Below are 19,941 nucleotides of genomic sequence, written 5' to 3'. Positions count from 1 at the left end.
AACATATCATTCTTTTAAAACAATATTAACAATGCAGGGGAGACTTAGGAGTGTAAGTGTGAAGTCACAGGCCAGAACTGTTTCATTTGAAGATCTTAACTGCTGCTGAAGAAAGTGTTTCATTTTTTTCTTCTTTTCAACTTATTCTTACTATACTAATACATCTTAAGGAAAATTTTAGACATTGTGATATTCTGCTACCTAAATACTTTAGCACATATCTGTAAAAAATGAGAACATTTATCTATATAACTGAAATAGTATTATTATACCAAGGAAGTTAACAATAATTACTTCTTATTATCTAATAAGTAATTCCATATTCACATTTTTTTTAGTCTTCCTTTCTTTCTTATTTTATTTTTATTATAGTTGATTTACAGCATTGTATCAATTTCTGCTGTACAGGATAGTGACCCAGTCATACATATACATACACTCTTTTTCTCATACTATCTTCCATTATGGTCTATCCCAAGAGTTTGGATATGTTCCCTGTGCTGTATAGTAAGACCTCATTTCTTGTCCATTCCAAATGTAATAGTTTTCATCTACCAACCACAAACTCTCTGTCCATCCCACTTACTCCCTCACATTTCTTAAAATTGTCCCTAAATGTCCTTTTCAGCTGGTTTTTCCATATTAGAATCTAATGTAGGATAACATACCGCATTTGAGAGTTGTGTCATTTAAACCCTTTTCTGTTTAGAATAATTCTTTGTTTTATAACATGGACTTGACAACACAAAGGGTCATTTGTCTTGTAAAATCATTTTGGGGCAGGGGACTGTCTTGCATCCTTGTGGAGAGAACCTGATTAGATCAGAGGAAATATTTTGGCAAGGGGACATCCTAGCTGTATTCCATCCTACATTACATCAGGGTATACATAATACCTGGTTTCCCATCATTTGCATTGCTTCGATACATATGTTAAGGCCTTCCTGATCATCCACTATGACATTACATTTTCTCCCTGCTGCCAGAAAATAATCTGTGTGCTATTACTTTGGTACTACACAAAGGTCTGATCCCTCTGTACAACTACTTTACAGTTTTAATATCACTTGATACTTCTTACCTAACTTAGTAATTTTATTAAAGTTTACAAAGTGGTAATTTATTAGTTCTATCACTCTGTCTACATATATTATCTAACTTTCTTTTCCTTTTTTTCTTTTTACAGCCATGACAGCAGCATGTGGAACTTCCTGGGCTAGAGGTTGAATTAGAATTGCAGCTACAGCCTACACCACAGCCACAGCAACACCGAATCCAATTCACATCTGCGACCTACGCAACCCTAGATCCTTAACCCACTGAGTGGGGCCAGGGATCTAACCTGCATCTTCATAGAGACAACACTAGGTCCTTAACTTGCCGAGCCACAATGGGAACTCCCTGGCACCATTATTTTTCAAATTAGAGCTTTTGCTTACATCTGAGGCTGTTTAATCACCTTAAGATGTATTTTCTACTGGAAAGTTCACTCTTTCCCATAATTTACCAATTTCCAAAGTAAGTGAGTAATCTGTTTAATTAAATTTCTCAAAAGTTGGCAAGTCAGATATTCTAACTTTCTCTGTGTAAGTATCATTAAAGACACATTGATGTTCACAGATTAAATGTGGTTCAGTTGCCTACAATTATTTTGAAAATGTATTCGCATGACAGGAGTAAGCTGTCAAGAAGCAATGAGCTGAAGACCAAAAGGGCAGCTCATTATGACAGGAAACAGGTGACTATGCTGCCAAGAAAACTCAAGGCCTCAGATTTCCTTATTAGACGTTTCTGAGTAAAGCATTCAAGGAAGAGGCACCTAAACAGTGAAGCACTGACAAGAGAGAAGACACATACCATTTGCTTTGAGAGGTATTCATTCTAACATGGCTTAATAAGGCCAATCTGGATTGGGAAATTGTGGCCACTAATTTTTATTAATAGAAAGAGTTTTTAAAAAGTCAGGACAGTAAGAAAATTTTAAGGGGGATGTGATCTTCACAATGTGTTCGGTTTGAGCCTATTTTGGGAATGGTGTTAGTGGAAGAAATGGTATTCTTTATTGTATTTATAACCATGCTGAGCTTGCAAAGGGAAAACAGACTAAAATCGTTAAATGAATGCAGGCAGGCAGTTAAATGTAAACATAAGGGGAATGATTTATATGGAAGTCTTCAGCATTTTTTTCTATCTCCTTGAGTTTATTTCAAAAAAAAAAAAAAAAAAAAAAAAAAACCCAACAACTAAAGGACCTAGCACTGAAGAATTAAAAACAATTTCCTGTTACCTTGGGTTGAAGTAAAAGTAAGTGCAAAGTTATTTTGGTAAGGCTGCTGGTGATAGTCAAAAATCATAGGTTTTTAACTATGTAGGTTCAAGTGGTTGGACTTCTAGCAGATGTTTTAGAATCATCTCTCTTGGATGCCATCACCCCTTCCTTTTCTTCAAGTCCCAGCTAAAGGGACATGAAATGTCCTTTATTTCTGTGGTCCGTCTGGAGAAAGTTACCATGATGAATTTGTTGATGCAAAAGAGAGACCTCCTGTTTCAATCCCTCTTTGCTAGAGAGCCAAGTGTTATTTCCTGGAAAGCCACATAGAACTCTGGACTGGGTGAGCTTTCAACAGCAAATGTTATTATCTTGGATCATATGTACCTTTCCTAGGATCTATGCCCTGGGACTTCTCCTGCTGGACTGACCTTAAACCCCAGGCATGCTGACATCTTTCACCTATGTTAATGGTCTCATGTCTATTCTCTAGTTCTGGAGTAAATTACTAGTTTTCCAGAAATATGTTCAAAAGTAACTTCCTGAGACATTTCCTGGTTGAACTTTCTGGACACACAGGTTTTCCTTGTCTGGAAAGTTGTCAATGTGTCAAAGTTGACAAAAAATGTTGTCTCAGAGTTCCCAGTGTGGCTCAGCTGGTTAAGAACCTGATGTAGTTTCCATGAGGATGTGTGTTTGATCTCTGACCTCACTTGGTAGGTTAAGGATCTGGCATTGCTGCAAGCTGTGGCATAGATCACAGATGTGGCTTGGATCTGGGGTTGCTGTGGCTGTGGTGTAGGTCAGCAGCTGCAGCTCCAATTCAACCCATAGCCTGGGAACTTCCGTGTGCTGCAGGTGGGTCGTAAAAAGAAAAAAAAAAGTCATCTTGCAGAAGAATAGTAAAGATAACATTATTTCCTATTCCAGAAGCCTTTGATGAATATTTGCTATGTATCATGAAGGAATAGCTCTCTTAAGCCAATAGACATGGTATCTACATTCTACTAACTGTCTTATTCAGAGATCATTTGTCTCTTCAAAACAGTTACGTCTGTCACTAAAGATGGAAGAATGTTGTTGCTCTTACAGGTAGACTCTTCAATTTTTTTTAATTTAACAATTTTTTCCCCATTATAGCTGGTTTACAGTGTTCTGTCAATTTTCCACTATACAGCAAGGTGACCCAGTCACACATACACATATACATTCCTTTTTCTCACACTATCATGCTCCATCATAAGGGACTAGATATAGCTTCCAGTGCCATATGATCCAGCAATCCCACTCCTGGGCATATATCCATACAAAACTTTCCTTGGAAATGACATATGCACCCATATGTTTACTGCAGCACTACTCGCAACATCCAACACATGGAAACAATCTAAGTGTTTCATCAAAGATGAAATGGATTAAGAAGATGTGGGATATATACACAATGGAATACTACTCAGCCATAAAAAAGAATAAAATAATGCCATTTGCAGCAACATGGATGGAACTAGAGACTCTCATACCGAGTGAAGTAAGTCAGAAAGAGAAAGACAAATACCATATGATATCACATATCTAGACTCTTCAATTTAACAGTTATCACATTCAAATAGGAAGAAAGCAGAGGACCCAAAATGCTTCAAGTCTCAGCTTATTACCACTTTCATCAGCCTTTTGAATGTTTGCTTCTTTCCTACCTTAATGCTTATTTATTTATTTAAAAAAGCTTATTTTAGTGCATAATTTTATAATAATTATCCATCATTTCATGCAGCTCATTGCTAAATTCAGTACCAGGTGTATCCTTTATCTTTTTCATCCAGGGTTCAGATTTGCTTTGAGATAATTTACCTTCGGTTTAAAGATAAGAAAAAAAAAATGAGAGACACTTTGCACCTTTGTGGATCCTGTGGGTACAATAAACATTGTAATTAAATCAGTAATTCTAAGACCCCTGGAGTTGTTTTGATAACAATTTTTCTCAGATCTATAGAAATATAAGAATAAAAATGCCATTCCTTGTAAGACTTCTGAAATCAATTAGTTGTTATCTTGCAGCCAATGAAGTCTTTTCGTTGGAGGTTTTGATGTGCAAGTTATATTGACTTCAAAAGGAAACTTGTGTAGTGTAGAATGAAATATAATTTTAGGAATTTTAATTCTGTTTAAGTTCAGAACCAGAGGCAATTGTATTTAATATTCTCTGCATTGGCAAAAGTCTTTGGATTTGGATAGCCATGACTGTTAAAAATGAGAAAGTTTAATTGAGAATTGGAGTTGTACAGCATTTCTTGGGCCAAGGTTGAGATCTCCCTGAATTCTTATTCCTTCACTAACAAAAGACAAAGTGTTTATATTTTCTGAACTTTGAGTAAAAAACCTATATATTGTAAACAAAAGCAATATGTCATATTTAGGATCATTGGCAAGAGAATCTGGAATCTTTGGCAAGGTAGAAGATATGGGGAGGAATTAGTCATAAAATCTTTCAGACACCCCCAAGATCTTTAAGTGTCTTTTATGAAGGCCTGGTCACTCTACTTCAGAGGCAAAAAAATGCAGTGATGTCTGCCCCAAAAGGCAACTTGACTGTCCCAGCTGCCTTGCTTTTGACTCTGCTAAAAGACTCACTGTGGCTCCTGTCTTTCCCCATTCTCTAGAGCCCAGGCACAACAGAATATTTATTCTCTCATTCTCCAAACTTTAGTCTGATCCTAGGGGAAGATGCTCATTGTCCCTTATATAGAAACAGATGGTGCTGCACCCTAGATCTGCTAGAGCATAGCTCAGAGCATCCAGCCAGAGAAGACATCATGGTCTCAGGACACGAGCCCAGTGCAAGGTAGACTCTGTCTGAGAATCACAGAATTCCAGGCCTGGAAGGTCTTCTAAGTTTAGGCATTTATCACCTACCCTCCCCTACATTACTTTCTCCATGTGTTTGTACAGTCCATTTGAGTTCACATAACTCTGCTACATTTTCGAAGCCACTGTGAGAAAATCTCTGAATCTCTCTTTAGTGTCTCCCCATTGCTCCTCCTTGGAGAATTATATGATTCTCAAAATGGTTTTTGGCTCTGATGGTTTGTGTCCCTATAATGCTGAATGCCTTAGTTTAGTGATGTTTCTCTTCAAGCCAGACTGGGTCAGTAAGAGCCCATGGTCTTGAGACAGACATTTATGGAATTTATTCAACAGACATTTATGGAATACCTCGTAGGTACCAGACACTGTTTAAGGTTCCAGAGAGACAGAAATAAACAGGGAGGGAAAAAACTGTTCTCATAGGACTCTGTTTTTGGAGAAGAGAAGACATCTGAAAAGCAAAAAAATTTTAAAAGTGTTGTCTGTTAGGTGGTAATAAATGTTATGAGAAAAAAAATTCACTAGGCAGGTTGCAATTTAAATTGGGGTGGTCAGGAAAGTTGCAGAGATGATGACTGGGAATAATGACCTGAAGAAGGTGAATGTGAGCTGAACTAAGCAGGACAATTCAGGAATGAGCATGCCAAGTAGACAGTGTAGCAAGTGCAAAAGCCTCCAAGCTTCAGATTTGGGTTTTTTGTTTTTGTTTTTTGCTTTTTAGGGCTGTACCCAGGGCATATGAAAGTTCCCAGGCTAGGAACTTGAGGCTAGGGGTCAAAGCAGAGCTGCAGTTGCCAGCCTACACCACAGCCACAGCAACACTGGATCCAAGCCTCGTCCACGACCCACATCACCGCTTGAGGCAATGCAGGATCATTAATCCACTGAGTAAGGCTAGGGATCAAACCCACATCCTCATGGATATCAGTCAGGTTAGTTTCTGCTGAGCCACAAAGGGAACGCCAAAGCTGTGGATTTGAGGAATGGTGAGGAATTGGGAAATAGCAACTGGACTGATATGGTCTTGTATGGGCAAAAATGATTATAACCTTCACTTTCATCCATATTGAGCTTGAATACTTTTGAACAGAGAAATGATATGCTCGAACTTACTGTTTCAAGGAGGACTCAGGTTGCTGTATCACGTGGAGACCAGAAGAGACTGAGGGGCAGAAAGTGGGAGGGCAGTTAGGAGGAAGCTACTACTTAATAACACAGAGGGGATGTGAGTATGTGGGAGAAGTGGGTAGTGTTAGAGCAGGCTGGAAACAGCAGAGGTGGTGAGAACTATTTCAATTCCAAATTCCTTTTTTTTTTTTTTTAAGGCCGCACTCACAGCATATGGAAGTTCCCAGGCCACCAGGCCAAGGACTGAATCTGAGCTGCCCCTGTGATCTTCACCACTACTGTGGCAACTCTGGATCCTTTAACCCACTGCGTTGAGCTAGGTTTGAACCCACACCTCTGCAGTGACCTGAGCCACTTCAGCTGAACTCCTAACCCACTGCACCACAGCATAAATTTCTTGATTCTGAATACATTTTTAAACTAAAAAAAATATAGTCTGCTAAAGGAGTAGATGTGGGATGTGAGAGAAAAAGGACTCAAAGGTGACTTCAAGGATTTTGGCTTGAGCACCTGGAAGGATAGAGTTGTGTTTACCGAGGTGGAGGAAAAACTTGGATCAAAATCTCTATTTGTCAGTTACTCAGAGCTGATTTTGGGTACACGGCTTTACCACTCTGTGCTCCCACTTCTTGGTTACACTTATAAAATGGAATAAACTTATCTACTTTGACACTGATACAAGAATTTGAGATAATGTATTTAAAGCTCTTGCATGGTGCCTGATACTGGTGGGTACGCCATAATAACTGGCACTTTTTTCATTATCGTTCCTTGGGAACAAAAGAACAAGTCTGGATTTCCCTCCAAGATAGACAGACATTTGAAGAGAATTCACATGTTTCCTCCCAGTCTTCTTAGAATGAATTCCATAGTCTCTCCTTGTGGAGGCTGGCTGGTTTCTTGGACTCTCCTTGGGGCAGGTAGGTTTGAACCACTCTCCTGGTTTATAAAAGGGTTAGAAAGGACTTTACACATCTTTCAACAGTGAGCTAAAGGATCAGAAATCCACATGTGAGCAGCCTGCATTGCCCATTCCCTCCTCCCTCATAATAAGAATTGTGAATAGAAACACTTTATTTTGGATGCAGCTGATGCAAACATAAGCTGGGATAATGGGGGTCATTATTTACATGTAGCTTCTTTTTGTAGTAAACCTTCACTACGTCCCAGGGCCGTAATGCAGTTTTAGTGCAACCAAACAACACCTTCAAGTTATAAAATCAATTCCATCCAGCCACAATTATAATTACTTGTAGTTCTGAGCATGACTTGATGGATGTTATTTACAAAAAGACTGGTGGTTAGTCTGGTCCCTTCAGTCCTGTGAGCTGGCTTCGTGGGCCAAAGGTTCTAGAAAGGATAAAAACATCAGATGAGTTCCATTTGATTGGGAATCACACATCAAAATCCAAATGGATGGAGAAAAAGCCTGAGTACAAAAGGAAATATGGAAGAATATACGAAATCAGACTATGTCTTTGGTCCTCATTCTTTTTTTTTTTTAATTAAAAATTAAGGGCTTGGACTAGATAGTTTCTTAAATTCTGTCTAGCATTAATACTTTATGTTCTACTTCCTTCTTTCTGGTGCTGTCTCAAAGCACAGTAAAAATAAATGTTAACATTCCACCTGCCACGTAGAGATTATAGCCTTATAAAAACTTTTCATGGATAATCAAACCTCATGGGTTACACTACAGTCTGCCGACAGCAGGACCCAAATCTTAAACTGTTGGCAAAGCAAAGCAAGAAATTTAAACCAACATATGGAGAAGACAAACCTAGAGGTCCTTTGATACAGACTGGATCCTCAAGGTTAGCTATAACTTCAGTATTCTTTATCCAGAAAAAAAATCTTTACTAATTTATCTAAACAGTTAAATAAACCTGCTGATGCTTCTCAATCACTTAGCACAATGTCTGAAATATGGTACACATCCAACAGGTGCTATTTCTAATACTAATAAAGGCAGTAGTTTAATTTTTTATGTATTTTTCCAGTGCAGTGCTACTCTATATTCATCGAGATTGGCCAGTCTATTAGGCCCCTCAAAATGCACAGCAACACTGACTTAACTTGTTAATAAACTGGAACTTCACACCTGCTCCCAGCAGTCCCCAAGAGGCCCTGAGAAGTAGAAACACAGCTGAAATGGCCCAGGCATTGCTGGCTGATTTTAAAGTCCTCAGCTTTTGTGTTGGTCACACATATATTCACATTCCCAAGTGAAACATGTCATTGTGCAAAAGCCAAAAAGGTGAGTGAAACTGGCAGCTTGTCTCACAGATGCTTTTATACTTTTTACCCCTGTCCCCCATTTTTATTTAAATCCAAAAAAGCATTCACTTGTGACTGTCTCTATACATTATTAGTGAAATGTGGAGTGTGGAACCAGCAATTTCAAGTGAGTCTAAGGGTGGCTTGATAGTAAATGTTTGGCTTGAAGGCTGGGGGCAGCCAAGTGCACACATCCAAAGGGTATATACTCTGGGCATGTGCTCTGGTGCCTGCTTGCTGGCTCACAGGTTGCTTCTCTGATGGGTGGATTAAGATTTATGTTTGTTACTAAGAATTTTTCTCTCATTGCTCTGTATTTAAAATTTTTATCTCAGTAAAAACACGTATTTTTATTTTTTATTTGTTTTTGTCTTTTTAGGGCTGCACCCACAGCATATGGAGGTTCCCAGGCTAGGGGTCTAATCAGAGCTGCAGCTGTTGGCCTACACTACAGCCACAATGATGCCGGCTCATGTTGCACCACAGCTCACGGCAATGCTGGGTCCTTAACCCACTGAGCAAGGCCAAGGATTGAACCTGCATTCTCATGGATACTAGTTGGGTTTGTTAACCACTGAGCCACAACAGGAACTCCAAAACACATATTTTTAAGGCCTTATAATAAGCCATTAAAGTTATACTCTAAAAAGACTCTAGAAGAACCAATGGCAATATTCTAAAGTAACTCCTAGAAATTAAAAGAACATAAACTAAGCATTATAACTATTGTTACTTTATTTTATGTTTTCTTATTGTATGTGACTATAGAAATACATATAAAATATATATGTACAAATGCATTTGTGTGTATATGTATGTAATCTTTGTTCCCCAGGAAGTGGCTAGGGCTCTTCATTAATTTCATTTTCTGTGATGACCACAGACCTCTGTTTTCCCACCAGAACATAAGATTTGCAAAGAAGGAACTCATCCATTCATTCTTAACTCCAGCACCTATAAGAGCATCTATTAAATTATTACTGTAATGAGCATAGAAAAACTTTAAATATTAGACACTCAGCAAGCATGCAGTAAAGAATAACTGCTTTTAATGACAATAGAGACACTTGTATAATGTTTTTAAATATGAATGTGCATTAGAAAAAGAACTGGGAGTTTGTCAAAAACTCAGATTCTTAGTAGATGCTCAGAGATTTTTGGTTCAATCTAGTGAAGAGCCAAAAATTTGAGCAGCCCTTTCTCACCTCTCCCCCTACCTTCCCCACAAATGATTCTGAGACAGGCAAGATTGCTTGAACCACATTTTGAAAAACAGTGTCTTAGAATCTGCTTTTTGTTTACACACACTAAATAATACTCCAAACTTAGCAGCTTATTTCTGTCCCTTCCACTTTCTGCTAACTTTCCTCACCTAAAATACATTAGTGCTTCCTAAATTCCTTTTAGCCTTCTGTTCACCTCTTTATCCCATATATTAGAAACACAAGGGCTTGACTACCAATCATAAAAAAGTCTCCCAATCTATTGACAGAAGATTAAGAGGCGCTAGGGCTGACTGACATCAGGAAATTAGACCAGGACAAGATGTGACTGGCTAGGTTTGGGGGAGAAAGAGAACAAGTGACTCTGCCTGAAAACAGCAAAGAGAGAGGAAATGAGATTCGAATTAAGAGCAGAAGGAAATAGGAATTGGTGGAAACAGACCTGGACTGTGTGCTTAAGACAGGCACTCAAGAGGATCTAGCAACAGAAACAATGAAAGGAGAAACTACCAGCATAGGGGTTTCTGGTCAATGCCAAAACTGAAGCTATGTCACAAGCTTAGGGTGTTGTGCCTGGGATTTAGCCAGAAAGGATTTGGCTTCCCCATGGAATTGGGAATAAGGGAAATAGCTGGGCTAGTCTGAGAATGAAACAGGTTGGAACTAAAAAACAGGCCTGTGCACTGTAATTTGCCAAGTTGGACCTTGTGACTAAGTGGGATAGTTGTAAGTGATCTGCCTGTGGGCTCTTTAGGCTCTGAAATTTTTTACTCTCTGGAAGAAAATTATTTTTATTTTATTTTAATTTATTTATTTTTATTCTAAAATGGCTGGCTGACACAGAAGAAGGTATGGACCAGGAGCACAGAGGCAACACTGCTGGAGGCAAGATCATGACTGAAATGTTGCCTTGTAAAAAGAAAAAATTAATCTCCTTTGACTTTGGGAGTGAAACTGATAAGTAGCAAACAGGGAAATTTTGCAGGTGTGCCTCAGGTGCTTTAGCACATAGTTCTCAAGAAGTGCTAATTGAACAGCTGAATGAATGACTGGTGACTTCAGAATACTGTTGCCTAGAGCAGTGGATGGGTGTACAAGATCATTTTTCAAAATTCACTTACATTTTCTTCTCATTCCATTCACAGCTTCGACAGTCCAAATGATTTCAGTAACTAGCGGTGTGAAACCCTGCTTATGAAATTCAATGTCTCTGCATATGCTTTTGCTTTTCTTTTCCTATTTCAGAGAAAGGCTTATTGCCTTTACAATGGGTAGAAAGTAACATCCATTCCAAAATTATAACGATAACTTCCGGCTCTAGAATTCAATATCCAGATTCTAAATATAAATAAAGGGCACTTGTTAAAAAAAATTTATTTCATAGTATATAAGACATGATGGCTAAGAGTTCTTGCTTTTGAGGGCTTCCAATCAAGTAAAAACAAGATAAATCGCAAAAAAAATTTATGGCTCTAGTCTAGAACCAAGAATTTGTTTTGCATAACATTTTAATGAGAAGAAAGAAAATCTCTTGGACTAGATTACTAAACAAGGAACCGGCAAAACAGAGATAATGAATGAATGTGTTTCCACTGGACACAAGTATGGGAAAGAAAGTGTAGGGAGTAATAGGTAAAACAAACACAAACCAAGGCCCCCCAAGAGTGCACATCTGTGCAGGCTGAATGTTGGAAACAACCATCAATACCTTAGAATGAGTTAAATACATTCTGTTCCTGCCTATTCCCTTTATAGTTAGTTTCAAGTAGAATTTTTCTTCATTTACTGTACAAATGATTACTGCTTTCTGCTAGGCACTGTGCTAATGGGAAAAAGAAGATAAATCAGATAGGATTCCTAACTCCAAGGATCTCAAAAGTAGAAAGCTGTATTTTGAGGTGAAAAGCTCGGGAGGCTTTAATGGACTTCAGGAAAGGTATGTGAAATCTCATAGGGAGGCTGCTCCATGTCCAGCTAGAATTGACCAGATAGCTTCATGAAGAAAGTGGAGATTCGAACTGGCCCTGAGGACAGATGGAGGTGGACAACCAGTTTGTAGAGCTGGCATGTGTTCTACTAGATAGAGAGATTCAAGGAGGATTGAAAACAATGGAAGACAAAATAGCAGGTCATATTTGGGGCTGACCAGTGAGGAATCTGGTTTGCCTGGACTGAGTGGACCTAAGAAAAGGTACAACTGGAAAGAAAAGTTGAGGAAATATTTAAATAAATAAATTGAGTGATGAACAGTATTTGATTACTGACCTCGTCTAGAGACTTGAGCAGTAGAGCCAGGGTAAGGAACACGTTGAAGAGGATTTTGTAAAATGATTGCTGAGTTTTCTTCTGTAGAGTGGCAATTGCAAACTTGACTGTCCAAGAGTCTGGCAAGTAGTGCTAATGAGTGAACTGAGTCAGGTGTAGGAAAAATAGCAACTCAAGGAGATGATCAATGCCAGCAGACTCTTGGTCTGCATGTCAGGAGGTGATAGGGAATGGGCTTAAATGTGGCCAAATGGATGGAACACATTACTTCTGAAAAGGGCAGCTGCTTCTCAGCTCAGCTTGTTGCCTTGTGGAAACTGAGGTCCAATAGGGCCAAATATTCAAGCAAAATTAGAAGCTCATATTTTATGTTGGCAGTGAATTCAAATTTAAAAAAAAAAAAAAAAAAACCCAAAAAACAGTGGACCTCGGCATTGTGCAGGCCAAACAAAATAGGTCTGCAGGCAGTCAGTTTGAGACCTCTGATGATTGCTTAGGAGTCCTTAAAAAAGGTGGGATAGGGAAAAGTCTTCCATTTTAAAAGAAATCAAAGCATCACACTGCTAGGAATAGCAGGAATAGCAAAGAGTCATGTGGAAAACCCACAGCTTGTTTGATTATTTGTTCAATGTCTGTCTCAGTAGACTGTAAACACCCTGAGAGTGGAGAGATTCCTTGTTTTGCTTCTCAACACCCAGCACAGTGCCCAACATAACATGGGCATGAAATAAATATTTATTGAATGGACACTATTCTTAGAAAAGTATTCTTAAGGCTAATGAAAAGTGCTAGATTCTGTTTTTTCTTGCCTTCGATCAGGGAGGAATATATTTATGTGTGAATAATTATATTAATGACTTATAACTGTATCATATCAATGTTCCATTAATATATATCCCTTTTTTTTTCAGCAGACTCTTTTTATATACATTATTATAAAACCCTTAGAGTTTAAAGCATATATGGCATCTATGAAATAACTGTGATCATGATGTTCCTCTAATCAAAATGCTTTAGTGACTTTCTATCACCTACATGATCCAAATTTACTTATATGATCTGGCTCTTGAATGTTTCTTAGGTCTATCTTTTCTTTATTTTTCCCAGTTTTGGGATAAGTGAATAGGTAAGTTAGTTCTTAGTTGCTGAGAACTCTTTCAGAGAAGAATTTTTACAGGGCATGTGTTCACATTTGAGAGCAATCAAAGAAAAGACACTGAATACCATTACATAGGCTATATTACCAGCTGTCAAAAGAGTCCTATGAAACTGGGCAAAGGCTCATGGTGGGGTTTAAAGCTATTGCTATTGGTAACTGGGAATCATTGGCATTCCATACTTGAGCTGTCCTTAGTTTTCCTTTACAGGTATATGACCTAATAAATAAGGACACAGATTAATTTTAAGAGGTTTTATAATCTCTAGAGTTTGCATGATCACTTTTTTCTGGTTTTTGATTAAATATTCTAATGTCTATGAATGCTGTAGGCAGTATTCGTATAATGAGGAGATGGCTGCAAACTTTATAGGATAAAAGTGGGTTTGTTATTTCCTAGATGTTCTTTTATACATTTTCCTGATCCATCTTATTCTGTGTCTTAAGGTAGTATTTCTCCAAGTACAGACTAAGGAACAGTTATATCAGAATAACCTAGAATGTTGACAGCAGATTTCTGAAACATACCATAGGTATATACTGGAGGTTAATCTCTTGAAAAGAGGCTCAGGAGTCCACATTTTTATAAAGTTGCTCAAGAGATCTTGATGCATATGAAATTTAAGAACAACTCTGAGGGTAAGTCGTCAACCTAGAAGTAGAATCACTTATTATCAGTGGGTGGTCCCTCTCTCTTTCTTTCCCTGTACTAGTATGGAGCCAGCTCCACAAAAATGCTACCCACTGGAAATTTGGCTGGGGAATATCTGCGCAAACACCTGCATACCAGATGGGCACATCTGTACAGCTTGTACTGCTGACCGACTTCGGTACATGTCATGCGCCACTTGCTTAATTCACAGTGAATTGAAAGGATGATGAGGATTTCATACAGAAGTCTTCAGAATATCTGAGTAATTTTCCATTTTTTAAAGTTCTTTTTTTTCTTCTTCTATGTACCTTGATTTGTAGTCATTTTCTTTTCTTTTTCCTGATCAAGAATTGTAGGGATTGAATATCCCAAAGTAAACAACTCATCTAGCTAGAGGCATTGCTTCCTGAATACAAGTCACTTTATGCAGAAAGCCTCAAGAAGATGGTATTGTATTTGCAGGGATAGACTTAATTTTTTAATGGGTCTAGTTTTCTATGAAAGCCATCTAACAGCTTAAGGTTTATCAATGACTAAGCATAAAAGTTTGCATAGCTGTACTAAAAGGATCTGAAGACAAAAGAATTTTAATTTTTTCTTTTCTTTTCTTTTCTTTTTTTTTTTTTTGATGCAAGTGACATAAGTATCAAATAGATGGCTAATCTCAACCACCCGCAATGAAATACCAGGATAAGGTCATACAATAATCTTTTATTACATGGCAAGCATGGCATATACCTAGCTTTCTTTACCTTTCCTTTCTCTGTTTTTTTTTTTTTTTTCCCACCTGTACTTTTCCCCCTTACATTCTTTTTCACACTGCTAAATGCAGAGGGAAGGATACTGCCTTGCAAGATGGAAGGAAATAGTAAGAGTCCACTGAATCACAGGGATCAGGAAACACTCTATTAGAAATGGTTTAGAAGTCACAGATCATGGGAAGGGGAACTGGGTTCAGGCAGTTTAGCTCTAAAAAAGGCTGCCCACTGTTTGAATACAAAGGGCAAATAAGTTTCCACAATATTTTTATAAATAGCCACCATAAAACATTGTGACAATTAGAAGGGCTGCACCTGCAGCATATGGAAGTTCCCAGGCTAGGGGCTGAATTGGAGCTGCAGCTGCCAGCCTACACCACAGCCACAGCAACATGGGATCTGAGTCATGCCTGAGACTGCTGTGCAGCTCATGGCAATGCTGGATCCTTAACCCACTGAGTGAGATCAGGGATTGAACCTGTATCCTCATGATACAAGTTGGGTTTGTTATTGCTGAGCCACAATGAGAACTCTTTGTTTGTTTGTTTGTTTTACTATTTGAGGCACTTTGCTAAGTGTTCTGATTGCCTTAGCTCACTGAACTTCATAAAAATCCTACAAGACAGGATTCATAGATGAATAAAACCGAGGTTTTTAAAGGCTAATTAATTTGACCCAGTTATACAGTGGCAGAGCTAAAATGAAATTCAGGTAGTCCGGCTCTAGATTCCATGCTCTTTATCACTCCAGGTCACTGCTGGAAGAGGCAGTGAGGACAAACACTGTTTGTTAGGGATAGTGACTTTTAGAAATGTCCTAAAGAGAAAGCAGTTTAAATGTTAATCTGAACTGGCCAAATCTGGGTTGCAGAAAGAAAAGAAAAACCCTTCATTATATCCTCACATAGTTAAATCTGCCCTTTGCTGATATATGTGAACCTGTGAAAAAGCAAGAACAGTCAAATTCTTTGCATGCTATCTGTGCTGGTTATGCCGAATATTGTCGCTGTTCAGATGGTAAAAGAAGATGATGAATAAGGCTGAATAAACCTGAAAGACATCCATTGAGTCTGTCTATAGTTAAAACCCAATGGAGGAGTTCCCATGGTGGTGCAGAGGAAATGAATCCGACTAGGAACCATGAGGTTGTGGGTTCAATCCCTGGCCTCACTCAGTGGGTCAAGGATCCAGCGGTGCTGTGTGCTTTGGTATAGGTCACAGATGTGGCTCAGATCTGGCATTGCTGTGGCTCCAGCATAGGCCGGCAGCAACAGCTCCAATTAGACCCCTTGCATGGGAACCTCCATGTGTCTCGGGTGCGGCCCTAAAAGGACAAAAGACAAAAACAAACAAACAAAACCCCGAAAAAACCCCAGTGGAATATGGTTGCAGTTCATCTCCTTTCCTTGCTAAGTAGGGATGGAAATGCTGAGCATTTGCCAGTCACTTGGAAAATTCCTCTTAAAGAGGCAGAGTCTGCCCAGACCTCTTGTCCTCTCCAGTGGACTGTTAAGTCCTCATTGTTCTGTGCAGGGTTCATATCACCCTATGGTGAGTTCGCATGGGTTTGCAAAGAAACAGACAAATTAAATGAGCAGTTAGCCCTTCTACAGTGCTGTGTTGCCCGAGATTACTTTGCAGTCTTCACAATATATCCAGCTACAGAATCCTAGCAGGATTTTCCTGTTTGGAATTCTTTTATTTCACCACAGCAAAACCTCACAAAACCTGTATGTGCCAAGTATGGTGGTATTTGGTAATGCCAAGATGCCATTCTGTTGCTTGAAGTTCCCATCAAAGGTGTTTTATCCTCCTAGCATATATTGTGGAATATACATCTGCTCATTATCTGACACATACATGGTTTCTTCTGGTCCCTCAGCTAGGTGAGGGAATATCTTTTGGGAATATGTTTTAATGGTAAGTTTGAGTATGAGAAATAAGACTCCTATATTTATAACTATCCCAAATCTTTATCTGTTGCCTTCTTTCCCAACATTTTCTTTACCTTTTTCCCATTCTTCTTCTATTCTCCCCATTTCCTTCTCTTCTGATATTAGAATTTGGGAATAATGAGAAAAGATCTATAACACTGCAGAGCAATATAGAGCTCAGTCTCTGTAGAAAACATTCACTAAGGATGAAAGTGAAGCTTCATCAGTTTATTCAGCAGTGTTGTGACCAGTTGTTGGGTTCATCCATGTCAAGAAACTTTTCCACAAAATAAATAGAATCATTTTTATGTCACAGGATATTATGATGAATAAATGACATTATGCATGGGAATGCATAAAGCTCAGTGAGTAGCACAGGGGAAGTGTTCAAGAAATCTTAATCTCCCCCCCCCACCCCTTTTCTCTTTTTTGTCTCTTAAAACTGCTGAAGGAATTATTTTGATTTGGTCCTTTGTAACGATGACAAAAAATAAATTTTATCATTTGAATGCTACTGAAGGAATCACTAGAGTTTATCAGAGTTGACTTAAACATAAATGCATATAGCAGCTTACAAATATAAATTTATAATCGCAGTGTGGTGCTGTGTTAACAGGCATACCTCCTTATTAGAGGCATACCTCCTTATTAGTGATCTGCACTAGGCTATTGCAGGAAGGCAGAGAGGTTTTGCATGGTGTTTGACTAGGGAACTCACCAGGGAGTAGTTTCCTGTCTTAGAAAAAGCCTCCCAGAACATGTAAAAGCCAAGCCTGAATCTCCCTCCATGGGATGGCACAGGGGGCTGGAAGAGTTGATGGGAAGTAGGGGAAAGAGGAAGAAGATAGAACTCTGGCTTCGTATCACACTGTGTTTCTGTTTTCAGTTCTAGAAACATGTTTTCATGGCTCTCAACATAAAAATGCCACTGGGCTCTATAAGACAATCATCAGCTCTTGTTTTGTTTTTTCTTGTATTATAGAAAGTTCTGAAGTCCTTGGAAGAGATAATGATCTTCACAGTGGACAATCCAGAATCCAAAGTTCTAGAGCATCTGTTATTCTTCAATAAAAGTGAAATGATCATACTCAAACTAGTTTGTTGAATTATTGGTTTATGTAATGCAAAGCAGGGAAGGTGGTCATACATAATACATGAACAAATGGGTATGGCCATTTTTCCCATAGACTTTTATCTACAAAAACTGTTGGCTGTCAGATTTGGCCCAAAGGCTGTGGTTTACAAACCTGGCCCTTGTCCCATGGCAGGGAGAAGCAGTAATGATGGACCCTTGTCCCCAATCCAATATCAAACATGTAGTTCTACTGCATTTGCAATGGCTTAGTGATTCTTTTTTTTTTTTTTTTTGTCTTTTTGCTATTTCTTGGGCCGCTCCCACGGCATATGGAGGTTCCCAGGCTAGGGGTTGAATCGGAGCTGTAGCCACTGGCCTACGCCAGAGCCACAGCAACGCGGGATCCGAGCCGCGTCTGCGACCTACACCACAGCTCACGGCAACGCCGGATCGTTAACCCACTGAGCAAGGGCAGGGACCGAACCCGCAACCTCATGGTTCCTAGTCGGATTCGTTAACCACTGCGCCACGACGGGAACTCCGGCTTAGTGATTCTATCAACGATCCAACACAGAAAGAGCTAATGTGCTTTATCTCATCTGTTATTTTCAAACAATTATAGAGAATGTATGTGTAACTATTTCAAAAGGATTGTGAGATTGTGTCTGAGCTAAGGAGAAAAACATGTCATAATCACTTAGCAATATTTAAAATAGATATCAAGGAGGATATAATAGTACACATATCACGTTTTTGTCATTTTTGCTTTAGAATATAGGACTGACATGGCCTGATCTTCCTTCACACATTGAAAAATTTCCACTCAAGGGCCTAAAATACTTTGCTATCTTGATTATCTTCAAGATCCTAAAGAGATCCAAGGTCCGCTAAGACGTCAGCCACACAATTGCTCATTTTTTCAATTCTTTTTTAAAAAAGTTTAGTACAGAAATGATACGATGATTCAAAATATTTTATCAGGTGGAATTAATCAGGATTTGGGAGCTAATCCATTTTACAAAATATTCAAATGAGATACCTATTACTTTTTGGTATGCTGAAATGGAATTGCAATGTAGTATTGAATTTTAAAAGTCTTCCTTTAGCTCTCAATTATTTTGCACATATTTTATCTATCGCATGCTCTTATTAACCTTTCTTTTCTTTTTTCTTTTACTTTCCTTTTCTGGAGAGGGCCAGAGCCATTTTGAAAGCCACCAGAAGGAAAGATGACAGCAAGTAAGCTGTTTTAGAATCCTGCCTACAGATGAGCAGTCCCACCTGCAACTGTGCTATAAAACAAACAGTGCTTCTTGAAAACATTCATAGGGAGGCAATTGGTAGTAGTTAAAATTGAATCACCATTGTTCAGTCCAAAGGGAGGGAAATTTTAACCGTTATTCTCTCTAAACTGATATTTAATTACCCTCAAAAAGAAAAACAAAATATGGAACTTCTTTTCAGAGCTTCTTCTGAACCATACTTAAAATTCACAAATCAAATTTTATTGCAGTTGTCTCAACAGTAGCTGCGTGAGCAGAGGGTGCATGAGAAATAAATCCATGGTTCCTTTTAGTTGAAGTTTGGCTTTCACCAGTTCTATAATCATTATTTTATTTTATCGACCCTTTTCTAAAAGAGTAAATAAAATTTTAAAGATACTAAAAATCTTTTTGAACACTTTCTTATGATTTATATTGGAATTTTTTTTTTATCAGAGAATGAGGTATAAGAAAATGGAGAAATGGATGGAGATAGAGAAAAAAGAGAAAAGAAGACTGAGACAGGAGTTCTTATCCTAGGCTGGCTTCAGGGAGAATTTTATAAATTACCTAGAATTTTATGCAAAATTCTGCATTTGTGTGTATTTATACACATGTGAGGCATACTTTGGGGATAACTATTAGCACTTCAATTGAAAATCCCTGTTCTATAGATTGAATCCTTATTCAGAAAGGATAGTCTGAATAAATACTGAAACTGCCAAGTCCAGCCTGAGGCCCAGGAAAGGGTAGGGGACAAAGGAAAATGGATATTAACAAAGGAAAATATTATGTATTTCACAAGTTTGCCCTGAGAATCCTAGATACATGATTATCCGTCCTGCGACCAAGGAGGAGCCATGGTGGCCAAGGCAGGCTTTTCTTGGGAATCAGTGACATATAACTTCTTTCCCCCGTTTTTGCTTTAAGAGAACAGCTGGTGCGCCCTGGAGAGGCCCTGACAGTGAATGATAGCCCAAGGACAAGGTACCAGCTGAAAGCCAGCTTGCCTGCAAATTAGAGTATAATGGCAGAGTGGTTTCTGCTGCTATGCGATTTGCCTCGGAGCCCACTGACAATG

General features: G+C 38.5%; 1 protein-coding gene across 1 annotated transcript in view; it reads right to left on the bottom strand.

Annotated features, from left to right (window-relative positions):
- The window catches only part of LOC106509506 (uncharacterized), a 1,068,352-nt gene that overhangs the window by 57,625 nt on the left and 990,786 nt on the right, over nt 1-19,941 (bottom strand). Inside the window, exon 9 of the transcript XR_014838412.1 lies at nt 6,245-6,293. The gene's annotated coding sequence lies outside the window, so the exon portion shown is untranslated. The remainder of the gene's footprint in view (nt 1-6,244; nt 6,294-19,941) is intronic.

This window comes from Sus scrofa, chromosome 2 (assembly GCF_054392235.1).
Source record: "Sus scrofa isolate SSC_HxYL_T2T_F1_AM1 chromosome 2, Sscrofa_HxYL_maternal_Yorkshire_Landrace_v2.0, whole genome shotgun sequence".
In the NCBI taxonomy this organism is placed as follows: Eukaryota; Metazoa; Chordata; class Mammalia; order Artiodactyla; family Suidae; genus Sus; species Sus scrofa.
This window is presented reverse-complemented; position numbering and strand designations above follow the sequence as displayed.